Here is an 11,439-nt window from a genome sequence, read left to right as displayed (position 1 = left end):
CAGCACACGGGAGGCTGGGGCTCTTTTTCGCTCGCTCGCTCGCTCCCGCCCCCCCTCGAGCTCGAGCCGCCGCGCAGCCTCCCCAATTGCGCGCCCAACAACTTGAGGCAGGTGCGCGCCCCGCGGGAAATCCTCGGGGACGGGGCGGCGCTGCGACGGGCGGAGGCGGGGGCTCGCGCCGCCTCTCCCGGCGCCCCGAAGTGCTGGAGGAGCAAGTTTGGTTCTGGGGCGGCGGCGGCAGCGGCTCGGGTCGGGCAGGGGGGGTTCAGACTGAGCCCTTGCGCGTACGCCCGTCCGTCCCCAGCCGTCGGCCGGCGCCAGGGCTCGGCGCGCCCGAGCGCGAGGGGCGCGGGAGTGCGTTGCGAGCGCCCAAAAAGCCTCCGGAGCGAGGGGAGGGGAGCGGGGAGGGAGACGGCGGGCGCATGCGCCTGGGCCGATCGAGCCATATTGGATATGAGGCGGTGAGCGGAGCGCCGGCGAGCCTTGCCCGAGCCCCGGCAGCGGCGCGGGGCTGGAAAAACTCCCCGCAGGTAAGGCGGGCGCGGGATGCGGGGCCTCGCGGGTCGGGGGGCGCCCGCTGCAGCTGCTGGGCGCGTTTTGCTGCGTGCGCGGCCGCCGGAAAGGCTTTTTTCCGGCTCCTGAAGTTTGATGCGGGAGACGGCGAGGGAGGGCGGTAGCAGCAGCAGCAGCAGCCAGGCGAGCGGGAGGGGGAGCGAGCGAGTGGCGAGCGCTTCGCTCGGATGTGCAGCCGGGAGACGCCGCCGCCGCCGCAGCAGCAGCAGTACGAGCACCAACTCCGCGCGCGCTTCTCGCGCTCCGCGCAAGTTCCCGCGACGCGGGAGAAAGGCGCTCTGCGCCCGCGCACCTCCGGGCCCGAAAGGGGGCGCCTGCCCGCCTGCCGTTTCCCTTCGCATTTGTTTTCCTACTGTACTTGTAAAAAGTTCCTAGGCGCAGAGCACTGGAAGGTGCTCCTTCTCCCTCTTTTTTTGGGGTGTGTGTGTGTGTGTTTGCCCCTTATTGTGTGCCCATGGAAAGCCAAGCCTCTCCTTCCCTCGCCTTGGTTTCTGGAATCTCTGGCTGGGCGACTGAACGTTGTGGATGCACTTTCTTTTTCTAACTTGGGTGGGTTAGAGGAAAAGTCATTTCAAGGGAACTTCTGAACTTTTGAGGCCATGTGTTTTCTCTTTGCCGAAGTGGCGTTTGACATGGTGATGGTGATGATGATAAAAGCATTATTATGATTATTAACCTTCTCTAAAATGGCTTCATTTGGAAAAGATGAGGCCTTCTTAAACAATTGGGCTGTGGTTCTCCCCCATCCTCCCCCCTCCCCTTAGCGGCGAAGTGATCTTTCAACCCAAGCGCAGGGGAACTCCGTCGGGAGCGCACACTTTCTCCGAAGACCGCTACGCGGTTTGCTACCCATCTGCGACGTTGATGGCAATTGCGAGCTCCTCGCATCAACCTGGCCCCATAAATCGCGACTTTTTTTGTGGGTGGGGGAGGAAGGTGGGTCGGATCGGCAGCTGGTGTCCGCCGTTGTTTTGATTGCGCGTGATTACAGTGCCACCAAATTACACTCCGCGGAGCCCCTTTGCCAGTGCTACTGATGCCTCCTCCTGTGGGACTCTACTTTCAGTTGAAAAACAACTCTACTCCTGTCCCCTTTGCTTTCTTAGTTTCCATTCTCTGCTCTTCTGCCCTGCCCTCTTCATTGCCCTGTAACTGAGGATGCACCTGAACCCATATATCCTAAATGAGGGATGCACACTACAGATGGCTGCAGTGGAAAGGAGAAGGCGGCCTTAACAAATTTGCGTCAAGTTGGGGAAATGCTCTTACAGTCAAAGAGGGGCTTGTGCAGGAAAGACAGTTTGGGAATTGACTCCATTTAGATGCATTTCTGTGCATGAAACTGTGGAATCATCTTACTTAATGAAAAAGAAAGAGGAGTCCAGAACTTAGACTTTTACAGTTTCTCTCTTGCAGGGACAGGCAGTTAATCCGCTCTTAAAAAGCAGCTCTATTACTAGGCCTCTCCTAGGCCAGAGTGATGTCTAATTTAATGGTCTCACGTGGGTTTCGTGGAATGATTATATCTGCTTTGGAGAGAAATTTGCTGTCATAAAAAGTGTGTAAGAGTCTGTAACATTTAGGATTCATAGCTTTGCCTCTACCTTTATCCACTTGGAAGTAAAACTGTGATATAAAACTCTTTACTGATAAGACTGTGGTGCTAGGTTGGTCCTGTTACTTTTGCCTCTTTCTCTGGACTTACTACTGCTGGGAGGGAGGCAGAGGTTACCATGGCAAACATTTCAGTAAAATAGAATGTAAGGTGCACAACTCTAACATTCATGTAAGAACTGATACGTTCTGTCCACTGACTTATAGTAATAGCTGTTACTGTTATGCATCAGGCTAAGCTATTTGTACCGCACATGCTGGTGAGAACAACGCTAAGCCTTTTTAGAAATACAGTATATCTTAGTTCAACACAGTACCTCTCATAGATGGAAGCTTTTAAAAATCCCATTTTCCTGTAACAAAAATACACATTTACCGGTAATATCTGAGCAACATGCAGTTACAGAATATGGACATCACCCAAGTTGGTTTAGGCTTGGCATCTTAGAGTAATGTCACATGTTACTGACAGCACACCAAATGTGTAGTGTGGTGTAGTAGTTAGTGTCTGACTGGATGTGGCAAACCAGGGTTCTAATCCCCATTCAGCAGTGAAGCTCACTGGGGTGACTTTGGGCCAGTCACTGTCTCTCAGTCTAAGCTACCTGACAGGGCTGTTGTGAGGATAAAATGAGAAGGGGAGGTCATGTACAGCACATTGAGCTCCTTGGAGGAATAGGTGGTATAGAAATGTAACCAGTAAATAAACTTTGTTTCACTAAACACAGATGTACACTGGCCACAAAAAGCAGGGCACTCAGTTCCCTGTTATATTCACACACAGTGCTGTAGACACCTGTAGCTTTGTGTTAACATTAATTTGTGATACACACAAAGAGACTGTAAAACTTCAAACCACATTACAGTTCATGGAAATTGTCCAAATGTCTTTAAAGGGAATTTGTCTCTGGATACTGTGTTTAGTCTGGGGCTTAACAAGAAAAGTTTAGATTGGTTCTTGAACTCTTTGGGCAGCAATGACTCATCCATGAGTAGTTTATATTTTCAGGATTGACTATAGTAGAGGCAGTAACCAGACTAGGATTCCTGCAAAACTGTTGTCTTATACCATGATAGTTCAATCAAGTCAGGTGTAGCGCTCTGTGTAGGCCTCATTCCTAAATGCATCTATATACATCATGGGATCATACATAAAAGTCATTCCACGTGTGTGGTACAGCTCTTCCTGGATTGTGTCATTTCAGACTGGAAGTGTAGGAATTGCATGTTTCCTCTTGTGTTTTTCCCCCAAAGCCAAAACAAAACATTTTAATGTTGAGAATGACTTTAAACTTTGCCTTTCCACAGCAAGTCCAGGAATGTGTTTTATTTTGGTTGTGGGTATGCTGTGCTCTTCCCTCTCCCATTTGGTGAAAAGACTTGTAGCACAGGAAGGGCTGGATTAAATATTATCCCTGCAGAATAGTGTTATTCCTGTATGCTCATGTCTCAATTAGGACCCATGGACAGCAGAGGCATATGAGGCAGTTAAGAAGTGAGGTGACAGCATTGTTGAAATCTTAGCTTGAATGCTAGAAAGCTGTCAACTCCTTCACCTTCAGGAAGGGCTGCACTATCTGTAATCTGTGCACATTTGGGTTGTCACTTAAAAGGTAAAGGTACCGCTGACCGTTTGGTCCAGTCATGGACGACTCTGGGGTTGCGGCGCTCATCTCACTCTATAGACCGAGGGAGCTGGTGTTTGTTCTCATACAGCTTCTGGGTCATGTGGCCAGCATGACTAAGACACTTCTGGCGAACCAGAGCAGCGCACAGAAATGCCATTTACCTTCTCTCTGGAGTGGTACCTATTTATCTACTTGCACTTTGATGTGCTTTTGAACTGCTAGGCGGGCAGGAGCTGGGACCGAGCAACGGGAACTCACCCCATCACAGGGATTCGAACCGCCAACCTTCCGATCGGCAAGCCCAAGGCTCTGTGGTTTAGGCCACAGCACCACCCACATCCTGGGTTGTATCTAACTGGGGTGAAAATATGCCTTTAGATAGGGAACAGGTTTAACTATTGCACCTATGCCAAGTATGTGTGAATTTTATGAAGAGAGTTTAGAATAAAAATAAGAGTTCAGACTCAGTTTCTTCTATTTATGGAATTAATCCACTTTCAGGGTAGTGTTCATGCTTTACCCTGAGACTTCTTGTAATTCAGATTGAACAATAGGCATATAATCTTATTTCTCAGTACTTCTGTGACCTGGTTCACAGACATCACTTTAAGCCACAGTTAAAATAAGCTATGGTTTATGGTGAATGAGCAGTAGTTTGTTTGGGGGAAAACAAACTATGAGTCTGGGTTTTAAAGCAAGCCAAACCATGGCTTGTGTCCTGGCATGGATGGGAGAGGAGTGAAGAGCCTGTGATTTCAGCAGTGCTGTTTCACATTATGTGTGAACCAGGCCTTAGAGAACAACAGAGGGATGCTGTTCAGTGGATAGAAAGCAGCTCCTGCTTCAGCCTGAAGTGAAACGGAGAGGGCAGTTCATTTCAATTTCAGGCTTTCCTGATGGATTAATTAGTGTACTAAAAGGTGAAAAGGAATTGAATTTATTCTCATTGATTCTGTGTATTTGTGTGTTGGGTGACACTATGTTTATGTGACAGAACAGCTTCAGGAGTGGGAATGACTCTGAAGCTTACACTGGATTTCCCTACAGGGCAAACCTTGCTTAAAAATGAGATGAGCTAGGTAAACAAGGGCACCTAACTTAGTAACTGATCCATAATACTTCCTTTCAAGTTGCAGTGTGGAATTATCTTCTATTATTATTATTATTATTATTATTAATAATCCTTAGCAAAAAATTGTTTGAATAGTTCTACTACATGTGGCGGACATGCTGAAGAGAGGATGTAGAACGTATTTTTACAAGAAAATTAATCTATTTTCCATAGGAAGGTACCAGTTTTATTCAACATTAGGGGGGAAACAAGTTTTGTTAATCAAAAGGTAGAACCTTACCAAGTTTTGAACGGGAAAGCTTTATGCCAGATATAGGCCCAGTTCACATGGCGTAGTGCGAATGAGCAAACTCGCAGGTCCTCATAGAGGAGATTGCAGCCACTTTGCAGTGCTGCACTGCACTAAGCAATGGTTAAACTTAGTGTGTTGTCTGCTGCGCTCCAGGCAAACCATCGTCTAGGTTTGCAGCTTGTGGTTTGTCTGGAGCTGTGGATGACACACTAGGCCACTAGAGCAAAACTGTGGCTCAGTGCAGCTGTGAAACAATCAGGGAGAGGAAGAAAGCAGCCATAATCTCTCCTGGAGACCGCACATTTGCTTATTTGTACTACGTCATGTTTTGGCTTCAGGAATGATGACATGGAAAGAGTTTAGTTTTATTCTGAAATTGATTTCTCCATTGGTTTAAAAATAAACATGTGCTAAACTGTTGCTATTGTTAATTCCTTGCATTTTCATAGCTTGTTCAGTTTGAAATTGCAGCTCTTTAGACTATCATAATACTTGTCTGCATCAGAAAAAGTAGTGCTGTTGCTGGCTATTATTCAGCAGCTTCATGGCAGACCTGGGAATAAAAACGAAACTCTTTATTTTAATCCTCAAATAAGACTTTTAAAATGAATTGAGCTAAACAGATCTATTTCTTCCAGGTGGCTTGAGAGGCGCACAGTGATGATTATTTATTACAAATATCTACTATGATAATCCACTGTAATGAATAATTTGCATTGCCTTAGAGTAGAACTCCAGCTCATAAAGGACAAAGAAAAATAAATTTCAGGAAACTGTACTTTCATTGTATGTACTTGAATGCTAGGAAGCTCCCGTATGCTATGACCTTGCTACAGAATGGACATAAAAGATAGAAATCTTCATGATTATTCAGTCTTCTAGTCAATATAAAAATGCTGTTATTCCAATCCTTGGGTATTGTCAGTGCATTTACCAGTACTTCCATAGGAGAAAGTTGAAGCTGCTTCATGTGTTTTTTCCCCTGTCAGAGGAGAAAGGGGATGTATTGTGATAGCATAAAAGTCTGCAGGGTCCTTGAATAATGTTTACTACAGCATGTACCGACTCCCTGGGGTCTTTCAGGCAATTACACTAGCGCAAAGTCCCTTGTCTGAATGTAACTGTTTCTTTGCCCAAGCTCTCTTCGTTTTTTCACTTTGCCTCGAGGGAGTTTTTCCCCCTTTACAATAGAAACCTCACCTGTGCAAGAACAGGTCAAAAGGCATTCAGTGAAGATAGCCGTACATAATCTTATGTATACCGACTTGTTGAATAGTGTGCAGCTTCATCATTAAAGCAGTTATCATTGGCTTAAGGGTGTCTTTTTCTAACTTGAGAGAGAACTGGAGGTTTTTAGCGGCTCTGCCATTTCTTTCAGAAATATGTTTCTACTTCAGTATTCTGTACCTAAAGTTTTGACAAAGATCAATGGCTAGAAGAACACACGGTAGCTTCTGTAATATGTGCATTCCACACTTCTGACTCGCAGTGTAGGAGCAAGCTGATCTTTCTTTATGGATGATAAATTGTAGGGGGAAGTTTAGTGTTGTCTTCCATGAAATTAAATTATGTGAACAATTAAAGAGAATATTTTGTGCCAGCCCTAAAAGCATTGGAGGTGTTCAGGTATTGTGCAGATGAGAAATGATGGCTCAGGTTGCCCAATAAATGAAAGCAAGTGTCTGATAAGAACCAGCATTGTCCTTTAGATGGCTTTTTAAATTGGACCTGGCTGTACGCATTTAGATCTCTGCAAGATGTGCTTATGTAGTGAATGGGAAGAATAATAAAATCATAGAATTGTTGACTTGGAAGGGGTCCCAAAAGTCATATTGTCCAACCCCCTGCAATGCAGGAATATTTTGCCCAAAATGGGGCTCAAACGCACAACAACCCTGAGATTAAGTGTTTTATGCTCTACCTGTGGAGCTATGGGCATGCTAGGTGAGTTTGAACAAGTCACCCATCTTTCAGCCTCAATTTGTTAAGCATAAAAAAGCTCATATATTTTTGTTGTAAGAATGAAAAATATTAGCTGCAACCCTGTACTTCTAGGAGAAAAGTAGTGCTGTAGGAGCTTAATTAGATAGGTCCAGGAATGGGATGCAGGGCTTAGTCGGAATTAAACTTGGCTCAAATTAAGAGTGGATTTGTACTTTATAAGTACATAACTTGTTATTTTTCAAAGTCAGAAGAGACATATAAACCATGCACACACAGAGAATGTTAAGAGAATATGATTTTAATACAGTACTAGGGTTCCTTTTCCTCTGTTAACTAAACTGTTCAATAGAATTGGCAATAGTCAATGCAAGTAATCCCTGCTGGGCGATTGGCACTTCATTCTGATTAGACTGTTAAACTATAGTTCTGCACCCACTTATTTTTGTAGAAATCTCTCATTTCAGTGGATTTGTAGGCCTACTACTGGGTACCATATTAAATTTACTACACACTGCTGCTTAACTTCTGTTAGTTTCAATGGAGTTTACCCCCCATTGAACTGAATGGAGGCTGAACGGCTGCAGTATCTGGTGGATTGATTCCCTGATTGTTAATGGTTGGCACTAGAGTCCTGAATTAATCTTGGCAGTTTATTGTGGTGAAATGGATCACTGCTATTCCTTTGCATTCTGGGCCACCCTTGATAAGATCTTGCTGGTTTAGAAGATTAATAGTTTGTCCTTGTTCACTTAATCTGTTTTCATTTATTTGCTGTTTATTCTTTAGGACACTCCTTTTCCTTTATGGAGCTGAATAAACCATTTTTCATTAGCGAAATCGGTTATAAGGAATTCCCATTATAGCAAATAGCTGAAACTGATAGTATCTCAAAATGATGTGGCTATTAAAAATGCTTTGATATTTTCTTTGTGTTTTGGTGATGAAAGATAGAGGAGATGAATTCTTGATGATCTAATGAAACAGTATATGCAGTGCTGGGCAAGCCTTAACGAGTATTTTGGTAAATTTGAAGTGATGCTGCTCAGATCCTTCCAGGATGGATCTTTCACGATCCAGAAAATTTATAGCAAATAATACAGCTGTTCCTGAATAGTTGAATTTAGGTTTTTTTATAATCCTTTGCTTCATCTCCCTGCATGTATCCCCAAGGCAGATAATGAGGTTGTCTGATCTGGGTACGTGCAGTGAATTGAGCACTTAGGGCCCAAACTACATGTTAGTTAGCCTAGTTTCCCCCCCCCCCCGCCCCCAAGATGCTTTGGGCTCAAGTTCCTCTCAGTTCCCTGTTGTGTGCTTCATACTGGGAATGTTTTTTTTCTGACAGAAGTCAGCAACTGCATGTACAGTGGTACCTCAGGTTAAGTATTTAATTCGTTCCAGAGGTCCGTTCTTAACCTGAAACTGTTCTTAATCTGAAGCACCACTTTAGCTAATGGGGCCTCTTGCTGCTGCTGCTCTGCCAAAGCACGATTTCTGTTCTCATCCTGAAGCACTATTTCTGGGTTAGCGGAGTCTGTAACCTGAAGCATATGTAACCCGAGGCACCACTGTAGTGGTATGGTTTGTATTGGGACCTGTAGCATTGGGATCTATAGCCAGTCTTAGAAACTCAGGTATATAAGCTAGGCGCCAAGAGGCGCCTTAAACCTAGATTATGGTCGCCACAACAGAATGTCTGTTTGCCAGGGGGTTGGACTAGATGGCCCTCGGGGTCCCTTCCAACACTACGATTCTGTGATCTCAACTACATTGCCTGACTGCAGCTTCCTCTTACAAGAGTTCCCTTATCCCAGTATGCAAGAAGGAGAAAAACACACAGAGGAAATGGAAGTGGTATTAACCTTGGACTAAGGCAGTGATTTTTAAACTCTGGTCGCCAGTCTGGTCCCCAGAAATCTCTGCGTAGTCACAGTTGGACCCGCGATAATAGCAAAAGGCACCTGGCACCTGGCTAGTTTTGAAGACTGGCTATAGCAGCTTTGTGGGGGAAGTGATCTTCAGTGGAGAAAAGGGCATGGGAAGGGCCATAGTTTAGTGGTTCATTGCCCGCGTGGACAATTCAAATCTGGATTGACCAATAGTCTGACTCGGTATAAGGAAACTTCCTGTGTTTGTTCCTAAAATTTTAGCTCCATTTCCTGTGCTGATGCATATTGCTCCCCTGCCCCCTTGTAGCTATTGTTTTTATCAAGGAAGAACATGCCCAGTACTATTTATTTTCTTATATTTATATCTTGGCTTTCTTCCATCATAGAACCCAAGGCAGTGAACATGTGGTTTTCCACTGATCACTCATCCACACACTGACCAGACTCACTTACCTTCAGCAAGGCTGTGGTCTCCTGTGCCTCCCTCAGACCATACCTTGAGACCAGCATGCAATTTAACCCTTACAATTCCTTTCATAAGTGGTGATGCACACACTTTCTTTAGCATCTCCATTTCATGTTAAGCTGTTGGGACATGTTGTTGTCTTTTTTAAAAAACACACCACATCCTATGAGGCCTACTTTATGTTCAAACTTATAAGACGACCGAGTACTTTCAGTGCACTGGTCATCTCTACGAGCTCATTCATTGTTGTGCAACTAACAGTGTTTTAAATACGGACATCAAAGAGGATATGTTCTTGTTGCCTGATAGGAAATTATGGTTACTGCAAAAAGCAGCAACAAAACTGAATGTTTATGTGTAGACTTATCACATCATGCAAACAACTCCTGCGGAGGTCAGTAGCACAACTTGATACACAGACCAGCTGCTACATTTGGATTTCTACCGCAGTAGGAAAATAACGAAGATTTAGAGTATTGTATTCAAAGTACAGTACTCCAATTTAGCTTGTTTGAGGAGTACAGCCTTGGTAGGCATTTAGAAGAATAGAAATGAACTACACAAACTGTCTACAGATCACTCAGTGTTTAACTGAAGAAGTGGTTCTGCAGTTAATAGTACTTTTAAACTGAAATATTTATTACATATTGTATTTCAATAAATTTGCACGAAAACTCTGCGTCATAGTGTAGTATAAAGACATAAAAGCTTAATATAACCCTTAAGTATATATAAATGAGTGGCCATCTAAGTGTTTACTAGGGTTTACTTTGCTGAGCTTCAGCTGTTACTGCATGGCAACATCACATAAATCTCAGTAGAAAAAAAAATCATCGTAGAAGCATTCCCTTTAGAGTTTGGTATATAATAATACATTACCAAGAAGGTTAAATATAATTGCCTAGCAAATAATGGAGCAAGTGATAGTGAATAAATAACTTCTTGCTTGGCATTCACTGTCCAATTGGACAAGGGGAGTGGGGTGTCACTAAATGCTGTTACTATATGCTGTCCTGATCTCACAATGAGTAATTTGTACTAAAGTGGGGAGAGGGAGCTGGGTTGGGACATAGTAAACCCACACAGGCTTCCTGATCCCTTGGAACAGTGAGGTGTTCTGCATGTCTGTCAGCACCCAGAAGGAGAAGTGGGCTTTGTTAATCCCTACTGCGAGCCTTTTGTGTGAGGGTATCTGGTCCATGCACAGATGGAACATGCCCTTGTTTGCAACTAAACAGGGCCTTCTGCAGTTTTGCTACCTTGGAGACAATCTAAAACCTTGGACCGTGTATCCCACATGCCTGTTGCATTGCAGAGTTTTTATCTGCATAGATATGAAAGGCAATCGCAAAACAGATTAGACATTTTTGAGGGTCTTTTTTTTGCAGATGCCATGACACCAACAAGCTCTCTAAAGATGTAAAACTAGGATTCAGAGAATTATGAAACTAGTTCTGAGAACTGAAGGGTACTGGGTTAGGGTGTTGCTGTTTTTATTAGTAGCTCTCATACCACATCAAAAACTTATCTCTTAAACTCTGAGGGGAATTCTCAGAGCAGGTTGTGCTATGACATGGCATTCTGCTGAGAGGAGAAGAAAAATCCACTGGGCTAATGGATGGCAATTATGTTAGCCTAGGACTGCAATTTCACTTTCCTGACAGTAAACACCATGGAACTCAAGTGTATACATGTAAAAAGATGGTGCTGTAAGTACAGCTCTTGGATCCAGGCCTACTTGTTGTTCAGAACTTGCAGGTGTAGGGGCTAGGAATTACAGGGCAGTGCAATGTTTCTCTGAGATGGAAAGTTAATGTACAATCTTCTTGGTTTAGTCATAAGTATCCATACTTCTCAACAACAATAAATACATTGGGTTATACCTTTAATGTTTGACTTCAATAGTTGGTTATGTTGTCTTATATAGAAAGTAGGCTAAAACTTAATGTAGTTTTGATAAA

At 44.0% G+C, this 11,439-nt stretch overlaps 1 protein-coding gene across 1 annotated transcript in view; it reads left to right on the top strand.

Moving 5' to 3' along the window:
- The first annotated feature begins 400 nt into the window (after positions 1-400).
- SFMBT1 (Scm like with four mbt domains 1) overlaps positions 401-11,439 on the top strand; it is a 77,935-nt gene continuing 66,896 nt past the window's right edge. Inside the window, exon 1 of the mRNA XM_082211900.1 lies at positions 401-530. The gene's annotated coding sequence lies outside the window, so the exon portion shown is untranslated. The remainder of the gene's footprint in view (positions 531-11,439) is intronic.

This window comes from Podarcis vaucheri (assembly GCF_965113315.1).
Source record: "Podarcis vaucheri genome assembly, chromosome: 2".
Classification (NCBI taxonomy): domain Eukaryota; kingdom Metazoa; phylum Chordata; class Lepidosauria; order Squamata; family Lacertidae; genus Podarcis; species Podarcis vaucheri.
This window is presented reverse-complemented; position numbering and strand designations above follow the sequence as displayed.